General features: G+C 41.3%; 1 long non-coding RNA gene across 1 annotated transcript; it reads left to right on the top strand.

Annotated features, from left to right (window-relative positions):
* Positions 1–691: 691 nt before the first annotated feature.
* LOC137474089 (uncharacterized) lies at positions 692–4671 on the top strand. The gene is made up of 2 exons (XR_010999143.1): positions 692–2488; positions 3103–4671. It is a non-coding gene; the product is annotated as an uncharacterized lncRNA (long non-coding RNA).
* The last annotated feature ends 14002 nt before the right edge of the window (positions 4672–18673 follow it).

Raw genomic sequence — 18673 nt, 5'->3', positions numbered from 1 at the left:
CCTTTAACTCTTATATTTTGATTTTTTTTTCTAAAAAGCAATGGGAAAAGTAAGATATCCACAACAACTGCAGAAGTGGCATACCTTCCTGCAGCTGGTATCTCTGTATACATCTGGTTTTTTTCTCATCTTCTGCACACGGGAGAGTTAATGGTCTCTCCTTGCCCTGCCCGTGGAGGACGTGCATTGCTCTGTTCCCCACTCCCAATCCCACCCCACTGGTTGGTGCTAGCTGGCTGGATCCCTCTGCCCACTCACACCCTTCTTTCTCTGCGTTACCCCAAAGGATGTGCAGCTGGCACTGGACTCAGGAGAAGGCAGGTCCCTCACACAACACACTGCAGGTGAACACATGAACCCAAGAAAAGCCATCTGGTCTGTATTTAGCAAGGCCTTTTTTTTTTTTTTTTTTTTTTTTTGTGGTAGAATGAGGGGTAATTATTTGAAACTAAACAAGAATCAACTTAGATTAGATATGAGGAAGAAGATTCTTACAGTGAAGGTTGTAAAACACTGGAACAGGTTGCCCAGAGAGGTGGTGGATGCCCTGTCCCTGAAAACATTCAAGGTCAGCTTGCATGGGACTTTGAGCACCCTCATCTATTTGAAGATGTCCTGCTCATGTAGGGAAATTGAATTAGATGGTCTTTAAAGGTCTCTTCTCAAACTATTCTATAATTCTATGATCTGTGGTGCAAAGAAAAGGATCCCCCTCTTCTAAAGGTTTTTAGAAAATAGCTCCTTAAAGCAACATCTGTAGATGAAATACTGCTGTTATTGTCTTTGCTCTTGGAAAGCTGCTGGAGGTAAAGGAAGAAGCTGTTTCAATTGAAGAGATGGGCCAGGATACTTGAGGCAGATATTGCTCCTTGCTCCTGGATACAACTATTCAGAAAAATGGAACTGCTCTCCCCCCCATGGGAAAATGGCATGCTACAACCTTGACACATTACTGCAGAAAACAGGTGTTTTTTCATGTTTCTCTGCTAGAATTGAGCAATTTTCTCAAAAACACTGTGTTTTCTGTCACCTCAATTTCCCACCAGTATTCCCCTGTACCACCCTTAAGTTCTTGGGACCCCCAAACAGGACAGGGAGTCTGTGTTGCCAGATGCAAAGAGCAAAAACAGACAAAAAGGAGCCTGATCCTGCCACCTAACAGTGGCATTGCTGGAGAAGATGTACAATGACAAGCTCCAGTGCTGGTTTTCCTTCTGCTGCTTCTACTTTTTGGGCAGTCATGGGGCACTGAGTCCCACCTTACAAATTAGCCTAACTGAGCTGCAGGACCACCTTGTGCCCTTGTACCAAACATGTCCTTGTTTTCCATGACCCCTGGTTCAATATGTGGATGAACTGAGGTGATCCCTGGGCAGGCAATGAGCCTGATCAGTCATTAAATTTTTGATTCAAAATAAAAACCAAAAAGCCATTAAAATAGTGGTGCCTACTCTGCTGTTGCTGCTTCCTTTCCCTCTTCGTTGTTCTCCTAAAAGCTTTTCCGGTTCTCCATTCTTCACTTGAGCTTCTCCTCTGACATGGGCCTTTCCCTGCAGCCTATTGCATCTGAAGGATGCTCAGAGGTCTCTTCTGGCCTTGCTGCAGCTCCAGTTCTCTGCAGCTCCTTTTTTCCTTCAGAAGAGCTAAGACAAGTGCCAGCTAAGGAAGCAAGACGTATCTCTGCTAACAGCTGCTCCTTAAAAACTTGCAAAATCGCTAAGTGCTGGGAAGATTGTTCACCCAGGGGTTACAGCTTCAGAGAACACTCTGGCCTCAGCCCTTTCCTCTCTGATGGGTTCTTGAACTCGAGTGGAGCTGTTGAACAATCCTTTACAACATTCTTTTCTATGCCAGACACATCTTCTCAGATGCAAATCACTTATGCCCCAATGCACTGTTTTACATTCAGGAACACCACGGCACTCATTTATTGCAGATTTTACTTGTGCACAGCCTGTATTCTTGTTACAAAGTCATTTAACACATAGCTCTTAATGTCACAGGCATCTCCTAGCATTTTAGGCAGGACATCCAGGTCAGCCCTGGAGATGTTTTGGCAGGTGTCTGGCCATGGAGGTCTTTGCTGTCCTGAGCTCTCAGACACCTTTCAGCATCACTGCTTCACCTTTTGCTTTAAATCAATCCCATGGTTACAAATTTCTACAATGTCTTTGCAGTTTCAAAGCTTCCTCTTGAATTTCATACTCGGGCAGAGCTGCCAGTGAAAACAATGAGCCATTTGCCTGAGTAATGAGCATAAAATTGGAGCTGAGGTCAGTAAAAGTTATTGCAGGAGAAAGGTTGCAATAGCTGAGCCTATGCAGCACTCCTGTTAGCTCCCTGTCAAAAGACTAAAACTTTCATTCTGTGCATCTTTTTATAAACCCCCCTAGCTTACAATTTTCTCTATAAAACAACCATGGATTTAATTTGGCTTTTAAAGAACAGAAGGAGAGGAAACACCCTGTACCTGATCTGCATCTGAAAGGTAAAGAGGGAATATTACATAAAACAGAGCAAGTCAGAACTTTTTTATTTCAGGCTTTATTGGGGCTCTGATTTTACGTCAGAGAGCATTTCATAGAATCTCATATTCTGCTGGTTTTGTTTCCCACTGATATGTTTTTAATCCTCGGCTTTGCCAGTAGTCAATTGCTTCTCCTGTCCCTTGCTGCCCACCTCTGCCTTGCTGTCAGTATTTCTGGCTGACTCTATTCACAGCCCTCCCTTGCTAAGCTCCATGTCTGTGCTGAGATTTCTCCCTACAGCCAGGAAGCCAAAAGCTTTAATATAACCTGCAAACCAAGAAAAGTCAGTGGCAAGAGACTGAATGGGAGAGGGGGAAAAAAACATTGAATGTGTGCACTGAGAACTCAATATGTATTTATTGTGGGAACTAGAAATAGAACAGAAACTGACCTGTTTCATGTTCAGAAAACATGAAACAAGTATGTGTGTGGGGGGAGGGGGTGTTAAATCCATATATTTATTTTTATGATGTGAAATCTGTTACCCCTGTATACCATTAGTAAGGTGGATTGGGCTAAAGGATCTTAAATTTTTGTTCTAAAGGGTAAAACTGTGTCTGTCTTGATTTTTCAGGATTGTGTGCAGCTGACAGCAGAGCTGTTATTTCTGTCAGAAACTTGACAGAAACTAAACCTGAAAAAATGAGGGTAACATACTTCTACTTAGAGGACTTAAAGCTATTATTTTTTTTTCCTATAGAATCTCTTTACCATAACCAAAATTTGTTAGGAGAAAAGATCTCTGTTATTCAGCATCTAAATTAAAGGCTGATAAATCTGATTGTTCTGAAGTGTTCTCCTTTAGCCCACCAAGGTGATATGCAGAAAAAATGAGCAAGACATTTATTCTTGTCCTTATGTATCAAGTGGAATGAAAGAAGAGTGTGAAAACCTAGAAATTCACATTTAATATGTCATTTTGCCTATGCTTTATACAACCTTTTTTTCCCCCATTATTCCAAGGCACATTCCAGGATGCCACTTGCATGACTTTTAAGAAAGACCACATAAAAATGTCAGACTACTTTTACAAAAAGCCTAGAGGCAAGCAGCGCATTCTTCCTCTCACTTTAATAGGATTACAAGTGACAAAAACAGTTCATTATTATGATTTTGAACAATCTCCAGAAGAATCACACAATCTAAGAAAGAGAAGATGCCATGCTGACTTTCAAGATTCTTGAAAGTACTCTGCTGGAAGTTTGTAGACATTTGACTTACAGGTCTTTAAAAATTTCAGACTTGTTTGGCTCAATTCATTCATTCAATCTCAGCTTTGTTATGGAATGGCTTTGGTCAAACAGAAATAGCATTATTTAGTGAATAAAGTAGATTCAGCCTAAAATCTTTCTTTGCTCTTCTGGTGGTTCTAAATATTCAACTGGAAGTCTATAAACCAAAGCTTTCCCCTTGTCCTTTCAAAGCCACCAGGAAAAACAGCCAAGATGCCTGAAGGACACATGCAACAAGAAGTTAGCAAAATTCTATTAAAGACTTCATTAATTATATATAAAAATATTTTCTTGTGAAGGCAGATTAATCTTAGATTCCTTTCAGGAGGAGCCTAGTTCTGAAGAATGCTGAGAACATTTAGGTGTCTCCATTAAAAAATGCAAAGGGCAGCATGTGGGTTCCTCACCTTAGTGGATTTTCTTAAGGAGTGAAAGAGAATTGAAACTGTTTTTCAGAAGACAGTTATTCAATATGTCTTATGCTAACAGTTTGCTGTTCCAGAGAAAGTCTTTGGAGAAAAGAGTGGAGGCAAAAAGACCAACACAGAGGCACCAGCAGCAACAGGCTCCTTATGTCTAGCTGACAGTTTTGGCAAAGCAGAAGACCAACTGGGGTTAGATGTCATCAGCTATTTTAGGGGATTTGTGTGTTTATTTATGACATTTTTGCATTTTGAAAGGGGAGAATTGTGCTGCTGGTCTACTGACAGTAGTGTGCACTTTTTAAAAAGTCTTGGCAAATTTTAATACCCAGAACCCAACCTAACAATTAATAGGAGCTGCATGCATAAATTCTAATTCCCCATTCAGATTCCTCTTCCTTCCCACAAGAAATGTGATTGCTGAGAGGTAAGTATTTTCTTTCCAGGGAACAGAAAAGAAATCGCCTGACCTCCCGGCTGACTGGCATTGCCTGACCTCTCATTGACCTCGCTGCAATTGCATACCCACAGCTTAGACAAAAAAAAAGCCACCTTCCAAAATAGGCCACTTAAACACGGTGCTTGGGGAAGATGATGGGAAAAGGAAGCACTACCTGTTCAGTTTTAACATTTTAGTAATTCAACAAAACACACAGTGAGGAGAGACAAACTTTTGGAAATGCCTTGGGCTAAGTTTTTTCTACATTACCAACATCCTTTCTCTTTTTCTTCCATGAGTTTGTCATCCAGCTATCTCAAAAGTCAGAACAAACCCAAGAAAATTGAAGAGTTCTTTAGCTGCCATCTATTTGATCACTTTCAGAAAGCACAGACAAAACTCTATAGATCAGTAGTTAACATTTTTCATAATGAAGTTTGAAAAAACAAATGCCTTTAGGAAACATCTGGGCAGGTGAGTCACACAGACCAAGCTCTTCAGACAGCAAAACACAAATTGCTTTGGATAGCCTTTGTCCGCTGGAGTTCTTCAGGATTAATTTAGTTCTCTGGATCTCGATGTTTCTTTTCCTGTCTTCCATTGGTAATTGACCATCTCCCCAGTTGTCTGTTTTTAAACACCTTTTCCAGAGAAGGCAATACAAAACAGTCGGGTCTTGTGGTACCTCTGATGAGTTCCCCACATTCTCTGTTCCCAGCCCCCCAGGCCCTCTTTCCCTGGGTGGCCAGGGACCAAGTGAGACAAATGCACAGGGCGTGTGGGTGCCCAGGACATGGTTTCTATAGCAACAGCAACTACATTAAAGCATTTTGAAATTTCTTCCTACTCATCAGGCTTTAAGGTTTCAAACAGTGTGCAGACTATGATCAGGCAAATGCTATTTCCACACAGTGATCCCTGATTTGTTCTTATCAAAACCAGTTTGTGTTGAGGGGAATTCTTCTTGGGACTTTTAAAAGAAGATATGGCAAAACAGCAATAAACAAGCAGCTGAGAACAATACTTACTGTCCAGGGGAGGAATGGGCTAGGATGATCTGGTAGATAAAGGCCACCTTTAGGATCTCTGGTCCAGCTGTATTTTACAGCTGTTTAAAGCCTCATATTATATGCAAGTGCCCTCTCCTGTAGCCTGAGTCTTCAGAAAAGAGAGAGTTTGTGTAACTTAATGTTCTTTATTTCCTTACCATTAATTCTCATTTAAATGAATGTTTTGTCTGCTTAGTAGTTATGCTGTGTGACGGGCTAATAAACACAAAATAATACAAAAATGGGTATTTTATGTGGTATCTTCCTCCTTCAAAATCCTGCAGATGTTTGGGTCCCAGTGATGCTTCTTAGAGGATGGAGTTTGCAACTGCTATAATTAAGCAATATAGTACTGTTAAGTCACTCGAGAGGAAATTAGGAGCTAAACTAGTGCTGTGTGCCGAGGAAGCCAAAATTGTGAGCTGAGATCTTAATTCAGAGCATGAAAGTCTGCCTTTTTTTTCTAGCTTACTTTAAGAGAGGCATTATTCCTATTATACACCATCAGAAGATGTAAAAAGTGAGTTAAATCTGTATTCAGTGTTTATTTTACATGTAAATTGGGATCTCAGATTGTGGGGAAAATATGTTTTTGTCACCAGTGCTTTCTGTTTTGTTAGTACTGTATTAGTTTTTAATGGGAAGGAGAAATGTGCTGATTTGGAGGCTTTCCAGGGGTTTGGCAGTATTCCACTGCATCAGCGCTGAGTAAAGAAGATGTTATTCTTTCTTGTTACAATGAGAACTGGGTAAAGGGAGTGTCACTTCTCCGAGCCATCCTGGCAGAGCTCCACCTACGCAGAGGCAGGGAGACCAAAACAACCACAGTGTGAGACGGGGAAATGCTACGTGAACTCCCAGTAACCCGTCTGGGGCAGCGCTGGTACACATCGGCTTCTGCTGCAAACGGCCTAATGGGGTCGGGAGTGTTGCATCTCATGGAAGAGACAGCTCTCTCCCGGACAACGCTGAAGGATCAGAGCGGGGACAATCCATTGCCATGACAGCCTCACATCAGAGGACCTGTTAGCTCATATGGAGGTTTACAAAGCAGAGGAGAGCTCGATTGCTCTCTACCATGGTGATTTTAAGGCACGCAAAGTGACCCATCTGAATATGGCTCAGTCTGGGCACTCACTCCTGCTTCCTACCAGCAGATCTGCATCTCTGCCAGATTGCCATCTTCTTGGTGATCCACTGTGTGCATCCCCACAAGGACTGTTGTTTTGTCTTTGACAGCCTACAGGCTACTTTCAACTGGATTCTTGACTTTGAAGGTCTGATAGTCCCCCAAAGTACCACAGCATTTGTCTGTCTTGGAGAAATCTTTGTAGACCCTGAACTTGTCAAAAGTATTATCCTTCCTCTCCCCTTTTCGGGTGATGTGCTTTTACTCAGCCACATATAGAAAGACCAGCAAGATATAGATGTACATTTTCCATTTAGTTCTTGGACTGAACTTTCTGCCCCTAAATTGCCACTTCAACAAATTGCTCTTCTTACTGGTCCTGACATACATCTCCCCTGATCTTGCACTAGGCTAGAGTTTAGCAGCTTTCATAGATGTTATTCTCTATTCCTCTGGTTTCCAGGCCCATATACATTCTTCATTCCTCTCTACTTACCTACCTTGTCTGAACAGAGTTTAAGTAAAGGGAATCTCTCTCTTTGCATACAAGCAAATGAATAATTCTGCCATAGTCTAAGTGATCCCAAAGCCTTGTTGCTCTCTCACAAGGCCACTCATGAACATATCAAAAGATGCCATCAACGTGCCACTTCCCTGTCACACTGAGGTAAAAACCTTCTGAAGTCAGATTTCAAGCTTGGTCTCTCTGAAGTGAGCTATTAACTGCTGCATTGCAGCTGGAATGTCCAGCCACGCCACACGTCACCCTGTTGTGTACACCTTTGTTCAAAACCAGAAAAAATAAAATAAGAGGGAGTCCTCTTCTGGAGGGCCCAGCAAAAAAGTCTTATACAGTGGTTGAACCCACAAAGAGAGTAACCAGGTAAAGTTTATTCTGCCCTGGTTTTTCTCAGCGATAAGCAGCACTCTTATTTTGATGTGCTACAGAATGCGTAACATATTCAGTGATAGTAATCATCCCACTTTTGTAGTTAGAAAAGAAAGGAGAGGCTTCAGAAGGGGAGGGGGAGGACTTGAACCTATCTTCAGAAGGTATTCCTGTGGGGTCCCTCTGCAGTCCTCCAGATGCCTTCATCTTATCTAAAAGATGCTGCCCCTACTCAGAGGTGCACAAGTCCTCTGTGGTCTTCAGAGGTTCCAGGAAATGAGCTCAGCTCAGATCCATGGCTTTTCACTAGTTTTACTGAAAGACAAATCTCACCATGTGTGACTTGAGAGCAAGTCTGGCAGTGCTGGGAATGAGTCTTTTCCCAGCCCTTGCCTCCTGAAAGGACATGGTAACTTCTCCAGAAGGAAATAAGTCTTTGATGGCTATATATAAGGGATGGCAAGATAAAAAATATCCCTTTATTTGGTAAAGTCAAATTTATCATGACAGTTATTAGAATGCCAGACACTGCTCAAAGAGTTTTGAAAGGCGAAAATCAGCTTTGTCTCATACCAAGTCTATGCATAACAGGGGAAAAAAAGCCTTGTTTGTCAGCTGCTTCCTTGATTATGTTCAATAAGGATACACGGGGCTGTTTTTATTTTCACTTGGCAATTTCTGTGTTGCTATGACTTCACTAATCTCCAGTCCATAAATCATTTGAGTAAACAACACATCAACAAGCTCAAATCCAGAGGAAATTTCTCCAAGGCAAGTCTTTATTCATCTTTCTATTTTAAAGGGAGAACTCAAGAGATTCCGCCTACGTGGGATGTCACCATGAGAAAAAGATTCCTGACATTCCTGAGGTTTAGCTTTAAAGCATATCATTAAGTGTAGGTATTAAAGTGAATAGAGACTAGTATGGTATGGTCAGCTGAATATTTTTCTCTCTCTTTCTGCTCCCTCTTGACCCTTACATGAGGATCCTTCTGTTGACTGGAGGGTCTCTGCTTCTCCTCCCACTTCAAAACTCTTCCTCCTAGCAACAGAAAAACTATCGATGTGTGGAAGCTTTCAAGACAGCCCATAGCTGTGCTCCCTTGAATGTCAAAAGAGGTTGGTCTCACAGCTACAAATCAAACATCATTTTATTTAATAATATATTTCGTGGTGGTCTGTGTCTCATCTGAATTGTTTAGTTGCACATCTACCTTTTGAGCTTTTTCTGTAGCTGCAATCCAGTGCAAATAACACGGGTACTGGGGAATTGTGCATTGGTTTTATAACACAACTTATAATATAATCCCTCAGGGAAAAACCACTTTATAGGAATCAGAGGCAGAAAAAGCAGCATGCGGAGATGCACTTACATGAACAGGTAGTCAGCTGGTCTAAGTCTCTGCTGCCTTGTATCTTGCCATTAACACAGTGTAGAATGAGTTCAAAACACAAGGAAAACAGTGGAAGACCCAGAAAGTAAAATTCCCACCATTGCCCACTTTGTGCGGATGTTAGTAGCCGCACAGTGTGAAAAGCACAAAAAGATGGTGTACCTACAGTTTCCTTCATGAGAGGGTATATGAAACAAGGTAACTCTGGGGTACAATCAGTTTTTGGAATGTCTTTTGCAGGCTGTGAGTAAAGACTTCACATGCCAGCTTCTGGGAACTCCTTGCCTGGACAGAATGATGTTTTCATGGACTGACTAGAGAAGGATGCCGTGGGTGCCTTGCAATCATCTTCTGCTGAGCGAATTCTACAGTCCTTCTTTGTAATCAAAGTATTTTCATATTAGCTGACACACAAATTGAGAGTTGAATGACCTGATGCGATCCATGCCTGGGTATGAGTTAGATGTAGTGTGTGATGACAGCAAGAAACTCAATTCCATTGGCAACTAGTTTACCTCTCTGTAAAATGGGACTATTATTTTTCTCATAGTAATGAACAAGCTTAAGGATTTCTTGACACTATATTTCCTTTCTGCTCACAGAAATTAAATAACTTTTATTTCTAGAGTAGATATTCTGGTCCTTTACTGTCACCCTCAGTCCTTTCAGTAGGAATATGACTATACAGAGCCATGTCAGGATCTGTGTTTTCTTTCCTTAAAAGTATCTATACTGAATTTTCCAGCATGTCAAGATTTTTTCCTAACCCTTTTTCCCCTCTTTGCTGCCACAGGAGACATGTTGAGACAGTATTTGAGAGGCTTTGTTTGTTTCCTCATCTGTCTGCATGTGTGGCTCAATTTCCTTCATTCTCTGGCTCATGGCTCTCTTCAGCATTGCTCCAAGTTCACCACTCACAGGAGCCATAGAGGCTTTCTGGCCTGTCAGTTTTTGAGGGAGTTTGCTCTGGCATATCCTTGTGAGAGTCTTCAATAACAATAAGAAATCCTCAGTGCAGAGCAATTTAAAGGATGGAAAGAAGGGAGAGATCTGCATCACAGAAGTCCTAGCACAGGAAAAAAAGTCCCAAGACACAAATCTCTTTTCTGTTCTTGTGAGGCATATTTCCTCTTTGCTTCCACTTCCCTTCTTTCCCATGAGATGATCTGCCAGAAAATATTTCTTCAACTATATTCAAATGTTCATCTTCTTTTGACTACCCCAAGGGCAAACTCAGTCCCTGTTTTATTATCACCCTTTTTTTTTTTATTGCCACAGAGCCAGCATAGAGCAATCTCCAAATAAAGGCACTGCTTTTTCATCCAAAGTTGAAAAAGTGTTTTACAAAGGTGAGCAGGCGATGAGGGTCCCATCTGCCCAGCACACAATGGGATGTATCAGAGATCAAACTCAACTTGTAATTCCTCATCCCTGTCCCATCAGGAAATGCTACTAAATCCATACATTAAGCACAAACAGGATATCTAGATAGAAATGTGGAACTTGCCTGAGCAGATTGCTGCAGAAAGTCCTTTAGAAAAAACCCCAGTGGTTATTTAGGAAGAGAAGTTCTCTCTAATGAATGTGAAACTGTCCAGAATGAGTTGTTCATTCTTACTTTTAGAAAGAAATTACATTGATTTTTTTTCCCTTCTTCATGCCATTGTCTTATTTCTCTGAAGACTCTCAGTAGTATCACCTCTTTTCTCTATGGGGAGTCTTTACTTGTGGATGCTTTATGCAGCTGTGCTGTGCTGAATGCACCACTAAAGCAGAAGAAATTAGGTTATCAATGAAAATCAGCTGAGAATTATCATTTATTTCTGATGTTCTCTCCCTTTTTCTTTGAAAAGTTTCCCCTGCACACTCCTAGTCCTCTTATTCTTCTGCTTCCCTCAATCCTCTGTCTCCCTCCCACCAAAAAAACCACAACAAAAACCAGCTAGTTACTGAAAACAAGGGTAAGACATATAAAATCACTTATTCTTTTAATGTAAGTGGGATGCTATTCTTCTTCCCAATAGCTTTCTACTAGGAGGAATTTTATTTCACTGAAAATTTTTGAGCATCACAAGAACTGTTGATAAAACATATATTGATCTGCTAAGGTTTTTAAGTTAAAATACATCTGAGAGGGTCAGTCTTCAAAGAAAAATAACAAAACAAACATAAACCAAACTAATATATTCCTTTTTAATATTTAAATAAAGAAACTATGGTAAATTACAATTTATTTAAAGACAATTTTACAACAGATGTTTGCAAAAATTTCAAAGACATTTGTAGTGAATTTTCAATTCAAAAAATAACCTTTTGGTCAATTAGTCAATTAGAATGACTGCTGCCAGTGTGTACAAGTGAAAAAGGCTAATATATGTGTATGTCAGAGTCTTAAACATATTGCTGCTCATCATTTACATTTCTACTTGTTGATCCCAGGCAGCCAGAGCAGGGGGCAAAGGAAAGCCTGGACCCCATCCTAGTCCCAGGGCTGTGAGGGGGACGGACAATGGAGACTAAAAAAGAAGGTGTTGAATTGGGCAATTAATTACCAGTTTTTAAAGTAAACCAAATGTCATATAATCACCAGCTAATTTAGATATTTGTGCAGTTGATTGAAAATATGCAGAGAAAGCAGCATTATTGAAAATTATTTTTAAATGTTTGGAATTTATTAGAGTCGACTATGGAAAAGAGATAATTAAGGATGCTAAATATAATTAATGTGTTGAGTTATAAAAAGCACTGCTTAGGTTAGGGGTTTTCCAGCAGTTAAAGAGATGGCTGACAGTGTAATGACAACTTTACATTTAAATATGTTTGTGGTTCACATAAATATGTATTGAAAAATAATTTCTCAGTTGGTGTATAAAGATTATACCTCTGTCTTCATATACCAAGAACGCTTACACACAAGCAAGTACAGGGGAGAGACAAGGCTGTGGTAGAGAAGAAAGCCCAAACTGCTGCATGATATGGATTTCCCTTGTCTTCAGCATGTGCAGATTCCCTGCTTGAGCGGGCAAGGTGAGGTATTAATTTCTGGAGGTGTTAAATGTTGGGGTTTAAATAAAGTTGGTGCACAAATAATGCAAAACAAGGTGAGAACAGTTGAAGAAAACAAAAGCATATTTTGCTGGTTTGTTTTTTAATAATCTGAAACTGCAACCTTTTCACTATGATTCTCTTGAGGGAATCCAACTCATTATTTTTGATCTCTCAAGGTTTACAGCCCTAGGGGTAGGGAGGCATCCTCTAGCAAGAGGAGGTCCAGTGTAAGGGCAGATCAAAGCAAGATGGCAAAAGCCTCCCTGCAAAGAGGTGAGTTTTGTTTCCATGCTGCCATTCTAAGGAGTGTTTGGGTTTCATATCTTCTGTCAACTTTACCTATGCATTCAAACCCCAGTGTAACCAAAGCAGAAAGGTGAAACACAGGGATATGGAGGAGGTGGGGCTCTGGGAAGGGCCAGCTCATGCTGCAGTGAGCTAGCATCAGTCCCAAGGGATCTACAGCAGTTTAACTGCAAAATCCCTTTGAGGAGCCAATACCAGGATGTGCTGCAGGGAGCCATGAAATGTGGATGCTGTGAGTCACTCATACCCAGGGCATCAGCCTGAGGGGTGGTCCAGGCAGTCAGACATAGAGTAGAAAGACATCCAAACTGACTGACAGACTGTATCAAACCATCCTACGAAAGCACCAGACACTGTGGATGTTCTAGGAGGCTGTGAAGCTCAGCTGAACGGCTGCTGCAGGTGCAAGGACTGGGCTTCCACATCAGCTGTTGGCATAGCAAACACTTAAAAAAAAAACTATTTTAAAAATTCACAAAGAATTACAAGTTTTAGAATTGTATGGAAAGGCCAGGCTTCTCTGACTGGGAGCCTGAGATCTAGCTTGAAGAGACTTTGGCACTCAGTGATTTCCCGTAGGTTATAGATGCGTGAAACTCTGTGCCACCATTTAAACTGGCACTGCACATCTAAATCTATCAAAACATGGAGTTTGCCATCAGGTACAGTGAGATGTTGTACTTCACCCAGCAGGAGGATGAGGCTTGCCAGATTCCTCTGCACTGTGCTATTTGGTCTTTGTGCTCATTGTTCCTCAGGAAAAGTAAATTCAGACTGTGCAAGGGAAAGCAAAGCACAGATGGCAAGCTGGAGTCTGTAGAAGGAAATTCACAGGATCATAGGATGGCCTGAGTTGGAAGGGACCTTAGAGATCATCTTGTTCCAACCCCCCTGCCATGGGGCAGGGACACCTTCCACTAGACCTGGTTGCTCCAAGCATTGTTCAACCTGGCCTTGAAAACTTCCGGGATGCGGCAACCACAGCTTCTCTGGGCAACTTGTTTCTGTGCCTCACCACCATCACCACCATGAAGTTGTTCCTAACACCTAATCTAAACCTACTCTCTCTGAGTGTGAAGCCATTCCCCCTTGTCCTGCCACTCCAGGCCCTTGTAAATAGTCTATCTCAATTTTTCCTGTAGGCTCCCTTCAGGTACTTCATTCTTCTCAGAAGGAAAAATTATAGTATTGCAAATATTATTTTCAGAGATCAGGTCAGATAAAAGAAAAAGTCTTATTTCTAGGCAGACCAGAACTGTGTTTATTTGGTTTTTGTGTTTTTGTGTTTTAAGATCCTTACTGTATCTTTACTATTGCCTGAGTGGATGCTGCACGTGAAGAGCCTCCCTGATGTTTAAGATAAGCACTTAGCCTCCTGGAGAACAAAAGCAGTCAGGGTGAGACTTGTGTAACCTTGAAAAACTGAAACCAATCCTTCCTGTAATGACTTTCCCAATGTTTTTCTTTTGTTTTTCTCCAAGCCAAGGAGTGTGTCTGAAACCAATAATACACAGTTCCCTTCCATGGGTATTTCATTACTACCTTCAGAACTAGGACTTACAGTCACTGTTTGAAAGACAGGTTTCTTCTTCCCTGGTGCTTTAAATGTGAATTTGAGGCCATAACTTAGCATGGGCTTTAAATGAACTTGAGAGTACTCCATGGTCTGTGTTCAGTTTCAATGAACACAACCTAAATTACTGAGGAGAGAAAGTTCTTCGAGTTGATGTTTTCCACACACATCTGAGATTTAAATACTGTTACTAAAGCCACTCATCGCGTAAACCTTCATTGATTACAGCAGCATTCAGTGCCTGCTGTCTGCTCCCCGAGCACTGTTGCTCATATCCCCAATTTAGGATATCATGACTTTGAATGGGTGTAGTGGCAGAAATCCATCTGACACCCCAAAATGAGTTGGATTTTGCAGCCATTTCTTATTAAGCTGTGCAAATGCTCTGTCGGTCTCCCTGCTCTCTAAGATCCTCAGAAAAGTTATTTGCTGTGGTGCAAGCAAATGTAGGGCTGAGGCTGGAGAGCTCAGTGTCACCTGTCTTATTTAGATGTCATTTTCCCTTATTGCGAACAGGGTCTCTCAAGGAGACAGACAATGCTTACCTGTATTTCTAAGTAGTAGGATAGTCACGAAAGGAAAACATATCCCTAAAAGGTTATTGCTACTAGTGGAAGATAACACTGTGGAAAGGAAGGAAGAAGATAAAATGCCCAGATACATGTTGCCTGTTTTTAGGGTTTTAATGGGAAAGAAGAGACCTCCTGAGGGGTTCATTTTGCTCAGCTTCTTTTCAGTTGCATTCTTATTTAGGGTCCTGGTATTTGGCAGAGAAAAGTCCTTTTTCTGTTGACAGTGTTTCTCCCACTAGAATCTAATGAGATTCTGCTTTTGGGAATAAAACACAGAGAACTAAGGGGTGGCCTCTCAAGAGGCCAGCTCTTGGATTCTTCTGAGATGTCCAGGGGAGCAGCACGCAGTGCTGAAGTCTAGGGTGTGAGGACAGCACAGCGAGCTGCTGCCAGCCCTCACCATGGCTCTCCTTTCACCTGCCAGGTTTCCAGGACCCTGGAACACCTTGAGAGCTCCACTTTCCCATGTGCCATTCCACTAGCAGAAGACCACTGCCCCAGGCTGCTCTTCTGCAGTGGGTCCTGTGGTGGAATTTGTCCATGTGCAGAGCCAAGCTGTGCTTGGGGGCTGTCATCCCCCTGAGAGCAACACCAGCAGCCCTCCTTGGGAGAGGACACGGGACCTGAAAGTGCAAACCTCAAACTTCATGCTCTTGTTTTTCCCACAGAAGGGAGGAGGAGCATCTGCACTGAGGGGAGAGCAAATGGGCACAGGCAGGACCCCACAAACCACCCACAAGTACACACACACACACACACTTGGCTGCTGTGCTTTCTCAGGTCACAAACTTGTGTTTTTGCAGGCAAGAGGGGGACAGATCTCAGCTGTGTTTTCTGTACTCCCCTGGCTTTGCTTTTCATCCTGATCTCTGCTATGGTGTTACCTGTTTCCTCTCCCACATGTGATCAGACTAAAAATAAGCCATAAAAAATCACGATGACTCCAGTTGGAAACAAAGTAAGTTATTGTACCTTTCTGGAGCAGCTGTTCCCCTCTGCCTGCAAACCCCAGCTGGCAACTGAGCCCCACACAGCCCCTCGCTCACTTCTCCCTGTGGGATGGGGGAAGACATTTGGGAGAGTAAAAGTGAGAAGACTCATCAGTTGTGATAAAAGCAGTTCAATAGGTAAAGCAAAAGCCACGCACAAGCAAAGCAAAACAAGGAATTCATTCACCACTTCCCAGGGGCAGGCAGGTGTTCAGCCATCCCCAGGAAAGCTGGGATCCATCACATCTAACAGTGATTTCAGAAGACAAACTCCATCACTCTGAACGTCCCCCCTTCCTGCCTCATCCCCCAGCTCTTATTGCTCAGAATGATCCCATATGGGCTGGGATACCCTTCTGGTCAGTTGGGATCAGCTCTCCTGGCTGTGTCCCCTCCCAGCTCCTTCTGCACCCTCAGCCTCCTCACTGGTGGGGTGATGTGAGGAGCAGAAAAAGCCTTAATTCTGTGTAAGCACAGCTCAGCAATGGCTAAAACACCCCTGAACTATCAACACTGTTTGCAGCACAAGTCCAAGCAATCACCCCTTACCAGCTAGTGTGAAGAAAATTAACTCTACCCCACCCAAAACCATCACAGGGATTCATCAGACTGAAATGAAAACCTTGGAAGGTGGGGAGGGGAGCTGCCATGAAACAAAGGGATGTGACAAAAGGGTTCACAGACATGCCTGCACCCTGGCTAGGTTGGGGTAGCTGGGTCTTGAATTGATACATGCACTGGGGTTTTTAAACCTGCCCAGCTCCATCCTAGATAGGTTTCAGACATATACCTCTGGCTTCCTAATTAAGGGAGAAGTCACAAACAAGGCAGAGTCAATCTTTAAGAAGAAGTTTCCCTCTTCTGCAGTTGTTTCTGTCAAAGGGAATGACTGGGTTGACTATAAGTGATATCAATGTTGTCCTTAAAAAGTGATAAGGAAATCTGCTGTAAATCAGCCTACTATTCCCCTGGAATACAAAAATGTGTCTGTTTGCTTCCCAAACAGTCATTTGCTGCAGACAAACAGAGTAAAAGGAAATATATGGCACCAAAAAGTGATCGAGAGAGTGGGAGAATTGGGAAGCACTATTGGAACAGCATAGCCAGGGTTCTCCTGCAGCCCCATGTCCAATATCAGAGTGCACTAGGTGGTTCTTGGATTTATCATTGTTATGGAGCTGGTGAGGTTTAGAAGAGTCACAAGAAAATTTTCATTTTAGAAGTTATTTTGTTCCCATATCGTATTAGCTGTATTTCCCTTTTGTCGTTGTCATTACAAGAATATTGACATATAAACCAATATTTGTTTTGTTAAGCTCATTTTCTCTTCCTACCTACTTCCCCTCTGAAATCAGGAGGTGAACTATTTGCAGAAACAATATATTTCATAAATAAACTCCTTTTCCTTTTCACAAATTATCTGGGAATAGACATTGATTTTTTATTACTTTGTTCATTATCTAAAGCATTTGTCAAATTCTTTCCAATAAAATTCCAAACCATGCATTGCTGTCACAGCTATCATTAACAGTTTGACTTAGTGATTTACTTTCTGGAGCCAGATCTTGAATAATTCTTCATGTCATTTCCAAATCCCAAAGACACTGTTAATTTGCTTTGCAGGAGCATCTTCTAGTTCCTGCCATGCATCAGGATGACACTGTGCTAGGTTCTGCATAAAAGATCAAAAAAATTCTTATTCTAATACCCAGTTTAAGTCTAGAAACAGCTGGATATTACCAGAAAGCCAGAGCAGAGCAACAGGTGGGTATGATGGACACTGGTGCAGTATGCAAGCTGTCAAACAGCTGTCACATATTTTGTAGGCATTATAGCAAAGAAGAGTCTGTCTAAGCAGAGAATGAAAAAAACAATTAGGCATTTTACTTAAATACTGAAATTATTTTGGTTTATTCATTGTTCTGATGGTTATGGCCCTCTATATAATTTAATGCTGCTTGAGTTCTTTGCAGACCTTGCAGTCTAGATGCAGGAATAATTTGAGTATCAAAATGTCTAGAGAACAGATTTGTAGAGATATTTGTAGACGCCATCAATATTTCTTGTAATTACATTTTCAGAGAATAGAAGAGATCACAAACACAATCAGAGCACATATAAGAAAATGTACTTTCTCAACCTTTAGCTTAAAAGTCAATTTCATAAGTTCAATCAGGAAACATTCTCATTTTAACTGTAGTCTTCCTGCCTGAAAAGGGAAGGGTTTGCAAAAAGAGATAAAGAAAAGACTTCACACATGAAGAATTTTCCCCATAATTTTTCAAGAGAAGCTCACAGCTCTTTAAAACTAATAATCATAATATCAATATATAAAATCAAGCTTAAGCAGAATCAGGCAAGAGCATATCATATGTGACTGCTGGGATTATATAATGGGAAAGTTCTCATTGATTTTTATAAAGCGTTGGATCCCAGAGATTTTAAAATTAGGCATGAGGCTGACCCAGTTTGGGTGGAGAAAGCTCACAGAATCCCAGGGAAGAGCACAACCCAGGGAGAAGTCTCAGGAGGTACTGTTATTTTTAACCTTTTGGACCTGCAAGACAAAGAATGAATTCTGAAAACTCTGGGTAGAAAAGAGGAACTTAGTTTTGAAATTTTTGAATCCTCTACCCCCTCCCCTAGATCCTGACCCTGGTAGAAAACCTATACAGCAAACTTTTTTTTTGTATTAAAAAATATTTGGTGTAGACTGAAGCTGGCATTCTACTCATCCCTCCGCAAGCATGGAAGACAAAAGGAAAACATTTTCTAGGATGTGATTAAAAGAAAGAACAGAATATGCAAGGTTAGACCACCAAAACAGAAAGGGGTCTTGTTTTAGCTGAAATCAAAAAGTTAAATTTATAACCAAACATGGTAAAGAGAAAATGTTGAATACAAAGATGAACTTACTCTCAGAATTAACATTTGAAAATTGGTCTAAAAAATGCTACAGTTTCCCAGCAATTAAGTGTGCCTCATTAGATGATTCAAACAAAAACTTGACCTGGACAAGTATTCTTTTGAAATTGTAATTGAATTTGCTTTCAACATGTGAGAAGGTTTCAGCCCTTCTTCTAAATATGAAGGGACCATTATC

The sequence above is a fragment of the Anomalospiza imberbis genome, chromosome 1 (genome assembly GCF_031753505.1).
Source record: "Anomalospiza imberbis isolate Cuckoo-Finch-1a 21T00152 chromosome 1, ASM3175350v1, whole genome shotgun sequence".
Lineage (NCBI taxonomy): Eukaryota > Metazoa > Chordata > Aves > Passeriformes > Viduidae > Anomalospiza > Anomalospiza imberbis.
This window is presented reverse-complemented; position numbering and strand designations above follow the sequence as displayed.